Here is a 9794-nt window from a genome sequence, read left to right as displayed (position 1 = left end):
AGGGTTTGAATTCCCATGCGCTCCACCATTCTTATTTCCTCTCTGCGCCATCTTCACGCCAGTCCTCTGTGGCTGCAAGTCGGATCCCAGTCCATTGATTCTGATGTTCCTTGGCATGTGGCTGACCTTTCGCTTTGATCTACACTTCATCCTTTGGATTTTCCAAAGGAAATTCTTTGGCGGAGGCAACTCCCGATTTTCGAGCAGCAGGTGTCAAAATGCGTTTTTGACTAGTATCGTGCTCTTAGGGACCTCGTTTCGAAGCTTGCACCTCAAAAGCCTTGGTTTTAGAGCGTCAAAATCTCGGTTTGGATGCACAACGACCTTTCAGGGGTGAGAGTCCCGATTCCGAAGCTATAGGTATCAAAACGCAATTTTGACTATCGTGCTCTTAGGACCTCATTTCAAAGGTTGTGCCTTGAAATCCCCAATTTAGGAGCATCAAAATTGGGGTTTTAAGGCACAACGAGCATTCGTGGTGCAAGTCCCAATTCTAGAGCTGTGAGCATTAAAACATGATTTTGACTAGCATCGTGCTCTTAGGATGTTGTTTCGCAGCTTGTGCCTTGAAAGCCCTAGTTTCAAAGCATCAAAATCCGTGTTTGGAGGAATAACGTGCTTCAAGGGCATGAGTGCGGATTCTGGAGCTGCGAGCTCCAAAACACTATTTTGACTGACATTGTGCTGTTAGGAGTTTGTTTCGGAGCTCGTGCCTCGAAAGCCCTAGTTTTATAGTGTCAAAATCAAGGTTTGGTGGCACAACACGCATTCAGGGCACGAGTCCCAATTCGAGAGCCGCTTGTGTCAAAACGCGATCTTGATTGGCATTGTTCTCTTAGGACCTCATTTCGGAGCTTGTGCCTCGAAAACCCCAATTTCAGCGCGTCAAAATCAAGGTTTGGAGTTACAACAAGCTTTCGAGGTGCGAGTCCTGATTCCAGAGCCATGACTATTAAAACGCGATTTTGACTGGCATTGTGCTCTTAGGACCTCATTTCGGACCTTGTGCCTCAAAAGTACGGGTTTCAGAGCATCAAAATCGGGGTTTGGAGGCACAACGAGCTTTTGGGGTGTGCATCACGATTTCAGAGTTGTGGGTGTCAAAATGTGATTTTTATTGGTATCGTGTTCTTAGGACCTCATTTTGGAGCTTGTGCCTCGAAAGCCCTAGTTCCGTAGTGTAAAAATCGGGGTTTGGAGGCACAATGAGAATTTGGGGCACGACTCACGATTCCGGATCCACGGGCGTCAAAACGCTATTTTGCCTGGCATCGTGCTCTTAGGACCTTGTTTCGAAGTTTGTCCCTTGATAGCCAAAGGTTTCAGAGCATCAAAATTGGGGTTTGGAGGCACAACGAGCTTTCCGGGCAAGCATCTGGATTTCGAAGCCACGGGCATCAAAATACGATTTTGACAATCATCATTCTTTTAGGACCTTGTTTCGAAGCTTGTTGCTGGAAAGGACTAGTTTCAAAGCGTCAAAATTAGGGTTTGGAGGCACAACGAGCTTTCAGGGCATGAGTTCCTTTTCCGGAGCTGCGGATGTCAAAATGCAATTTTGATTGCAATTGTGTTCTTAGGACCTCATTTCACAGATTGTGCCTCGAAAGCCCCGGTTTTAGAGCATTCAAATCAAAGTTTGAAGGCATAATGAGCATTCGAGGCGCGAGTCATGATTTTAGAATCTTGGGCATCAAAATGCGATTTTGCATGGCATCGTGCTCTTAGGACCTCGTTTCGAAGCTTGTGCCTTGAAAGCCCCAGTTTCGAAGCGTCAAAATTTGGGTTTGGAGGCACAACGAGTTTCTAGGGCGCAAGTCTCGATTTTGGAGCCACGGGCGTCAAAACACGATTTTGACTGGCATAGTGCTCTTAGGACCTTGTTTTGCAGCTTGTGCATCAAAAACCCCGGTTTCAGAACGTCAGAATCAATGTAAGGAGGCACAACAAGATTTCGGGGGTGCGAGTCCTGATTCCACAGCTACAGGCATCAAAACACGATTTTGACTGACATTGTGCTCCTAGAACCTCGTTTTGAAGCTTGCGCCTCGAAAACCCCAGTTTTAGAGTGTCAAAATTGAGGTTTGCTAGAACAATGATCTTTTGGGGCACGAGTCCCGATTCCTGACCCGTGGGCGTCAAAACACAATTTTCACTAGCATCATTCTCTTAGGAAATCATTTCGAGGCTTGTGACTTGAAATCCCCGGATTTGAAGCGTCAAAATAGAGGTCTGGAAGCATAAGGGGCATTCAAGGTGCAAGTCCCAATTCTGAAGCCACGGACATCAAAACGTGATTTTGACTGGCATCGTGCTCTCAGGACGTCGTTACCGAGCTTGTGCCTCGAAAGCTCTGGTTTTGGAGCATCAAAATTAGGGTTTGGAGGTACAACGAACATTCAAGGCGTTACTCGCGATTCAAGAGCCGCAGGTATGAAAACGCAATTTTGACTTCAATCGTGCTCTTAGGTCCTCGTTTTGGAGCTTGTGCCTTAAAGGCCCCAGTTTTAGAGTGTAAAAACCAAGGTTTGGAGGCACAACAAGCATTCGAAGGGCAAGTCCCGATTCTGGAGCTACGAGCATCAAAACACAATTTTGACTCGCATTGTGCTCTTAGGACCCCGTTTTAGAGGTTTTTAGGCACAACAAGCATTCGAGGTGAGAGCCCCGATTCCGGAGCGATAGGCATCAAAACAAGATTTTGAATGGCATTGTGCTCCTAGGACCTCGTTTTGGAACTTGTACCTTGAAAGCCCCAGTTTGGGAGCATCAAAATCAGGGTTTGGAAATACGACGATCTTTCTGGAGTGTGAGTCCTAATTCTTGAGCCACGAGCATCAAAACATGATTTTAACTAGCATTGTGCTCTTAGGACCTCGTTTCGGAGTTTGTGGCTCGAAAGACCTAGTTTCGAAGCATCAAAATTGGGGTTTGGAGGCACAATGAGCTTTAAGGGCACAATTTCTAATTCATGAGCCTTGGGCATTAAAACACGATTTTGACTAGCATCGTGCTCTTAGGACCTCATTTTGGAGCATGCTCCTTGAAAGCACCAGTTTCGGATTGTCAAAATCGAGGTTTAGAGGCACACAGAGCTTTCGGGGCATGAGTTTCGATTCCTGAGCTGTGCATGTCAAAACATGATTTTGACTCACATCGTACTCTTAGAACCTTGGTTTAGAGCTTGTGCCTCAAAAGCCCCAATATCAGAGCATAAAAATTGAGGTTTGTAGGCACAACGAGCATTTAGGGTGCGAGTTCTAATTCTGGAGTCGCGGGCATGAAGATGCGATTTTCACTAAAATGGTGCTCTTAGCACCTCGTTTCAGAGCTTTTGTATTGATAGCCCCTGTTTCGGAGGATCAAAATCAAGGTGTGGAGACACAACAAGCATTCGAGGTGTGAGTCTCGATTCAAGAGCTGCGGACGTCAAAACACGATTTTGATTGGCAATGTGTGCTTGGTTCCTCGTTTCAGATCTTGTGCCTCAAAAGCCCCAGTTATGAAGTATCAAAATCAGGGTTTGGAGGCACAATGACCATTCACGACACGAGTCTTGATTCCTAAGCCGTGGTCGTCAAAAAATGATTTTCATTAGCATCATGCTCTTTGGACCTCATTTCAGAGTTTGTGTTGTGAAAGCCCCAGTTTTGGAGCATAAAAATTTGTCTTTGGGGGGACAATGAGCATTCGAGTACGAGTCACAATTCCGGAACTGCGGGTGACAAAAAGCGATTTTGATTGGCATCGTGCTCCTAGGACCTCGTTTCAGAGCTTGTGCCTCAAAAGCCTTGGTTTCAGAGCGTCAAAATCCAGGTTTAGAGGCACAATGAGAATTCAACGCACAAGTCCTCATTCCGAAGCCGCGGACGTCAAAACACGATTTTGACTGGCATCGTGCTCTTAGGACCTCATCCTGGAGCTTGTGCCTCAAAAGCGCCAGTTTTGAAGCGTCAAAATTGGGGGTTGGAGGCAGAACGAGCTTTTGGGGTGCAAGTCTTGAATCTGGAGCCGCGAGCATCAAAGTGTGATTTTGACTGGCATCGTGCTCTTAGGCCCTCATTTCAGAGCTTGTGCCTCGAAAGCTTCGGTTTTAGAGCGTCAAAATTAAGGTTTAGAGGCACAACAAGCTTTCGGGGCATGAGTTCCCATTCCTAAGTCATCGATGTCAAAACGCGATTTTGACTGGCATCGTGCTCTTTGGACCTTATTTCAGAGTTTTTGCCTTGAAAGCACAGGTTTTGGAGCATCAAAATTAGGGTTTGGAGGCACCATGATTTTTTGAGGTGCGAGACCTGATACTGAAGTCATGGGCGTCAAAAGGCGATTTTGACTAGCACCATGCTATTAGGACTTAGTTTCAAAGGTTGTGCCTTGAAAGCCTTAATTTCAGAGCGTCAAAATTAGCATTTGGAGGCAGATCGAGCTTTCGAGGCATGAATCTAGATTCTAGAGTTGCGGGCATCAAATTGTGATTTTCACTGGCGTCGTGCTCTTAGGACCTCGTTTCATAGTTTATGCCTCAAAAGCCATGGTTTCAGAGCATTAAAACCAAGGTTTTGAGCCACAACAAATATATTTGGGGTGTGAGTCTCGATTCTAGAGCCGCGAGTGTCAAAACAAGATTTTGAATGGCATCGTACTCTTAGAACTTCGTTTTGGAGCTTGTGCCTAAAAAACCCTAGTTTCAAAGCATCAAAATTAGGGTTTGGAGGCACAACAAGCTTTCGGGGCGCGAGTCCCCATTTTGAGGCCATGAGCATCAATACATGATTTTGATTGGAATGGTAATCTTAGGACCTCATTTTGGAGCTTGTGCCTCGAAAGTGCCAGTTTGGGAGCTTCAGAATCGTGGTTTGTAGCCACAATGATCTTTCAGGGTGCGAGTCCCCATTCCATAACCGCGGGCATCAAAACGCGATTATGACTGGTATCATTCTCTTAGAAACTCATTTCAGAGCTTGTGCCTTGAAAGCGTTGGTTTTGGAGTGTCAAAATCGGGGTTTGTAGGCACAATGAGCTTTCAAGGCACGAGTCACGATTTCGGAACCGCAGGTGTCAAAAAATGATTTCGACTAGCATCGTGCTTTTAGGACCTGATTTCAGAGTTTGTGCCTCGAAAGCCCCTTTTTTAGAGAGTCAAAATTGGGGTTTCGAGGCCCATCGAGCTTTCGAGGCGCGAGTTCCGATTTCAGAGTTGAAGGCGTCATAACACGATTTTGATTTGCATTGTGCTCTTAGAACCTCGTTTCGTGGAGGCACAACGAGATTTTAGGGCGCAAGTGTTGATTCTAGAGCCGCTAGCGTCAAAACGCAATTTTGACTGGCATAGTGCTTCTAGGACCTCATTTTGGAGCTTGTGACTCGAAAGCGCCAATTTCAATGTGTCAAAATTGGGGTTTGGAGGCACAACGAGCTTTCAAGGTGCAAGTCCTGATTCCATAGCCGCGAGCGTCAAAACACGATTTTGATTGGTATCATGCTCTTAGGACTTCGTTTCAGAGCTTGTGCCTTGAAAGCCTCGATTTCAGAGCTTCAAAATTTGGGTTTGGAGGCACAACAATTATTCAGGGCACTAGTCATGATTTCGGAACCGTGGGTTTCAAAACACGATTTTGACTAGAATCGTGCTCTTAGGACGTACTTTCGAAGCTTGTCCCTCGAAAGCTCCGGTTATGCAGTGTTAAAATCAGAATTTGGAGGCACCACGAGCATTCTGGGCGTGAGTCCCGATTTAAGAGTCACTGGCGTGAAAACGCGATAATGACTAGGATCGTGCTCTTAGGTCCTTGTTTCAAAGCTTCTGTGTTGAAAGACCCACTTTTGGTGTGTCAAAATTGGGCTTTGAAGGCAGAACGAGCTTTTGGCGGTGCGTGTCTGGATTCCAAAATGACGAGCGTCAAAGAGGCAATTCTGACTGACATCCTACTCTTAGGACCTCGTTTTGGATCTTGTGCCTCGAAAGCCCTAGTTTCAGAGCGTCCAAACTGGCATTTAAAGGCAGAATGAACTTTCAGAGCACAAGTCTCGATTCCTAGCTTGTTCCTCGAAAGCCCTGGTTTAAGAGCGTCAAAATAGGGGTTTCGAGCCACACTGAGATTTCGGGGCATGAGTTCCTATTTGGGACACAAGACCAAATTTTGGAGCATCAAAATTGGGGTTTGGAGGCACAACGACCTTTTGGGAAGCGAGTCCTAATTTTGGAGCAGTGGGCGTCAAAACGTTATTTTAACTAGCATCGTGCTCTTAAGACATCGTTTTGGAGCTTGTGCCTTGAAAGATCGAGTTTTGGATTATCAAAATCAGGGTTTGGAGGCAAAATGAGCTTTCAGGGCATGAGTCTCGATTCCTAAGTTGGGGGCGTCAAAATGTGATTCTGACTTACATTGTTCTCTTATGACCTCATTTCGCAGCTTGTGCCTCAAAAGCCCTGGTTTCAGAGCATCAAAAATTGGGGTTTGGAGGCACAATGAGCATTCAAGGTGAGAGTCTCAATTCTAGACCCGCAGGCATCAAAATGCAATTTTTACTGGCATCATGTTCTTAGGAGCTCATTTCGGAGCATCAAAATCGGGGTTTGGAGGAAAAACGAGTATTCAGGGCGTAAGTCACGAAACTAGAGCCATAGGCGTCAAAATTGATGTTTGTAGGCACAACGATTATTCGAGACACGAACCCCAATCCCGGAGTTGTGGTTGTCAAAATGCAATTTTGACTAGCATCGTGCACTCAGGACCTCATTTAAGAGCTTGTGCTTTGAAAGCCCCAGTTTTGGAGCATCAAAATCAAGGTTTGGAAGCACAACGACGATTCAAACAATGAGTCACAGTTTCAAAGCCGCAAGTGTCAAAACACGATTTTCGCTAGCATCGTACTCTTAGGACCTTGCTTTAGAGCTTGTGCCTCGAAAGCACCAGCTTGCGCCTCGAAGGAACCTTTTATATATCGTAAAAATATGGGTTTCGAGGCACGAATCCCGATTCAAGACCCATGGTTTGGAGACACAACGAGCTTTCAGGGCATGAGTTCTAATTTCGGAGCCGTAGGCGTCAAAATGCGATTTTGACCGTAATTGTGCTCTTAAGATCTCATTTCGGAGCTTGTGCCTTGATACCCCCGATGTCAAAGCATTAAAATCGTGGTTTGGAGGCACAACGAGCTTCCAGGGCACGAATCTCGATTCCTGAGCTGTGGCCGTGAAAACGCTCTTTTCAATAGCTTCATCAAATCCAATCTACTAACATCAAATACCTTCATTGGTAATCATTTCAACTTGGGAAGGCGAGAGAAGGATTTCGAGTTTATACAAATCCTCAATACATATTGAGATCCTTTGGATCAATGACTTCATTTGCTTTCAGGATGTAACCCAATTTAGTCCCTATCACTTAAGGTTTCAGAATCTTTTAATTCCATTGGGAGATTCCTCAATCGTATCCAGATCGGAACCTCCACAATAGTTTCTTTCAAAGGTTTAAATTTTGGGACACGATCTTTAATTTTTTGTAACTAGTATTATCTTATGATATGATAAAATTGGTTGTTTGAATTAGTTGATTATGAGTCTTATTAGCAAAGCTCTATGAAAGTGAAATCATAAAGTTGAAATTTTATAATTTAGAATAGAATAGTCGAATGTGATCTGAATTATAATTGTAACTTATAACTATATACACTGTAGGTTAACATTATAATATTGTAATTTGATTTTAATTTTGATTTTGAAAAATGAGGTTGTATTAGAAATAGTAAGATATATTGTAACATTATCTAATTCTATTCCACTTATAAATGATAAAGAGTATTAACTTACATGCGGATAACCCTATTATATTAATCATATTATTTGATTGTCAATTTTTAAAATTATGAAATTACACGAGGATGATATATCGAATACTCTTCCTGGTTGTAAGTTGATATACTTGACCTTGTTGGGTTGAGAATGAAACCTCATTGAACTATGGGGTACATTGAATCCTTTTCCTAGTTGTTGTTGGTGCAAAAGAGTACGGAAAAGAATGGGACCCATGGTGTTGTGTGCAATGCATCAACATTCATTTTCTCCCTAGGATGCACTTTGGACATGAGACAACTATTGTGTATGAGTTCTATTGTATTTGTGATACTTGAATGAGCCAATACTATTGTCTTTGTGATGTTTGAATGAGCCAATCATTATTTTCTTTGTGATGCTTGTATAAGCTAATCATTATTGTCTTTTCCATGCTTGTATGAGGCGATCACTATTGTTTTTATGATGCTTAAATGAGTTAAACACTATTCTCTTTATGACGCTCGAATTACCAATCACTATTGTCTTTGTAATGCATGGTGTATGTGATGTAAGCAAAGGTAGACCTTATGTACCTGTGATATTTATGTGCTAGTCCCTTATGTATATGTGATGTGTACTTGAGACAATCACTATGTATGTGGTCTATGATATAACCACCATGTATATGTGCATGTTTGTACACTAATGACAAGTGATCTTAGGTATGGAGCTAACACTTTATGATAACTAAGTCAACATAGTCACTAAATAGTCATTGCTTAGAGAGAGATCAAAGATCTCATACAAGAGGATAGAAAGAGCTCCCTCATTTGAGTGTGAACCATGAATCCTTTGAATTCCTACAAGATGACATGCAAGTAGAGATACTGCAAATGAATCCTTGAGGCTTAGGTCTAGGTTCATGAACGACCCCAATTATAGAAGCTTAACACTTTCATGCATATGTATTTCGTGACTTTGAGTTACCACATAGTGAATGAAGGAGTTTTAATATAATCACCTCTAAATTAGACGAAAGATACTTGATTAAATTATTATCGATATTTAAGTGAAACAAATTGTAATGGTGCACGGAAAATTTTATATGTAATAATCACTCCTAAATGAGATGGAAGATGCTTGATTGATTAAGTTAATAATCAATATTAAGTGATAAGGAAAAAATGTCATGGTGAAGTGCAGATTTTACATGTTCAAGGTGATGTTATACTATCATAGTCATGTTAGTGCTACTTAGAGTGGCACTTTAGGGTCAAGACATGGCTCGTATGTGACCATTTCTAGTTTGGGGGTTCATGCCCAACATCTATAGTAATAATCTCAACCCCTCTTATAAGCATGATTCTCTTCTATCATAGTTTGTGGACAAGATATATAAAAAAAGAAGACTTCTATCTTCATCAGGCTTTGGTTTGCATACTTAACAATGTGTGGCCCTTTCTTCCTAACTTATACAACCATGGTTTGAAATCTTCGAATCCTCTCATTAGTAGCAATAGCGAGCTATATCCTTGTGAAATGAGTTTCTTCATTACTTCCTTTTTACTTTTCAAAGGACAAGGATTTAGTGCTTGACAATAAACTTTGGACGTGAAGAGAGCACCCCCTTAGTCAAGCCTTCATTCATCTCCTTCAACCACCTTTCTAAACCTCTCAAAATCATAATAGCTTGAATAAACTTTGGACGTGAAGAGAGCACCCCCTTAGTCAAGCCTTCATTCATCTCCTTCAACCACCTTTCTAAACCTCTCAAAATCATAATAGCTTGGTTCAAGCTACCAAATCTATCTTTGATTCTATAAAGACTCCTACCATGAGACCATTATAAGAGAAATCGGTTGCTTCTTGAAGGTTGATTCTACTACCTTTTTCATGGGCCACACTACATTTGCTTATTTTATAGAAAATATAGAAAAATCCAAGGCTCTTCACAAAAACATCATTTTGATTGTGGGGAATAGAACTTTGACTCAACTACTTGACCATGAGGATCTCC

The sequence above is a fragment of the Cryptomeria japonica genome, chromosome 11 (assembly GCF_030272615.1).
Source record: "Cryptomeria japonica chromosome 11, Sugi_1.0, whole genome shotgun sequence".
Classification (NCBI taxonomy): Eukaryota; Viridiplantae; Streptophyta; class Pinopsida; order Cupressales; family Cupressaceae; genus Cryptomeria; species Cryptomeria japonica.
Note: the sequence above shows the minus strand (reverse complement) of the source record.